Genomic DNA, 1,447 nt, shown 5'->3' with positions numbered 1-1,447 from the left:
TTTATTAGTTTTAACAGTTGTTTTTTTTTTTAAATAGAATCATTAGTGTTTTGCACGTATAAGATCATTTCATCTATGAACAGAGGTAACTTTATTACTTCCTTATAATTTGGATGGGTTTTTTTATTTTTTATTTTTTGGTGATCATATTTATTGAAAGGATTGGGAAAAATAAAAATGCCCTATAGCTTAAGAATTTTTGAGTTATCTGCAAATCAATTCATTTCAGGACTGGAAGAATACTTGGTCATTTCTTAATATCAAAATTTACACAGGTTTCCCTTTTGAATGTCTTCTACATTTAAAGAGGCAATCATACGGACTCTCCTATATTCCATACATGATAAATTCTTTGTTTCAGCCAGTTCTTAATGGAGGGGCAACTAGTACAACACCATCTCTCCAGAGAGCATCAGAATATTCCATTTTCTTCATTTATATATCTCTTTGTATGTTTCCTCAACAATGTCTATGGTAGTCACAGTTTTCTTCCACATCTCCCAATATCATATTTAAATGCTGATCATTGGCATGTAATCTTCCTCAAAGCTCTCTGTCATTTCTCATTTCCACATAAGTTCACTCATCCAGGCTGAGCCTAATAAGATCCAGGGGCTCTTCTACAGTGTTGGTAGTTTGTTGCTGGTCCACATCGTCTGCCATGTTTCAAACCCTGTGCCCTTTCCCTTGGATGCATTTTATTTCTTTTTCTTACCTAATTGCTCTGGCCAGAACTTCCAGTACTATGTTGACTAGAATTGTGAAAAGAATGAATATAACAGAATGGTGAGGGGCGCCTGGGTGGCACAGCGGTTAAGCGTCTGCCTTCGGCTCAGGGCGTGATCCTGGCATTATGGGATCGAGCCCCACATCAGGCTCCTCCGCTATGAGCCTGCTTCTTCCTCTCCCACTCCCCCTGCTTGTGTTCCCTCTCTCACTGGCTGTCTCTATCTCTGTCAAATAAATAAATAAAATCTTAAAAAAAAAAAAAAAAAAGAACAGAATGGTGAAAGCAGCATTCTTTCCTTTTTCCTGATCTTGGAAAGCCTTCAGTCTTTCATCATTGAGTATAATGTTTACTGTGGGCTTTTCATATATGACTTTTATTATGTTGAGGTAGTTTCCTTCTGATCCTAGTTTGATGAAATTTTTATCATGAAAGAATGTTGAATTTTCTTAAATGCTTTTTATGTATCTATTTAAATCATGATTTTTAGCCTTCATTCTGTTAGTGTGGTGCATTACATTGAACAATTTTCATATGTTGAATCATCTTTGTGTTCCAAGAATAAATCCCTTTGTCATGGTATATAATCATTTCAATATGCTGCTGAATTCAGTTTGCCAGTATTTTGTTGAGGGTTTTTGTGTCTATGTTCATCAGGGAATTTGGTCTCTAGTTTTCTTTTCTTATAGTATCTTTGTCTGGCTTTGGTACCATGGTAAT

At 35.7% G+C, this 1,447-nt stretch overlaps 1 pseudogene; it reads right to left on the bottom strand.

Annotated features, from left to right (window-relative positions):
• Positions 1-357: 357 nt before the first annotated feature.
• On the bottom strand, positions 358-663 carry LOC123776232 (U6 snRNA-associated Sm-like protein LSm3 pseudogene; annotated as a pseudogene).
• Between the last annotated feature and the right edge of the window lie 784 nt (positions 664-1,447).

Source organism: Ursus americanus, chromosome 21, assembly GCF_024610735.1.
Source record: "Ursus americanus isolate L20-20 chromosome 21, mUrsAme1.1.p, whole genome shotgun sequence".
Classification (NCBI taxonomy): domain Eukaryota; kingdom Metazoa; phylum Chordata; class Mammalia; order Carnivora; family Ursidae; genus Ursus; species Ursus americanus.
The sequence above is the reverse complement of the archived record's forward strand: the minus strand, read 5'-3'. Positions and strand labels throughout refer to the sequence as shown.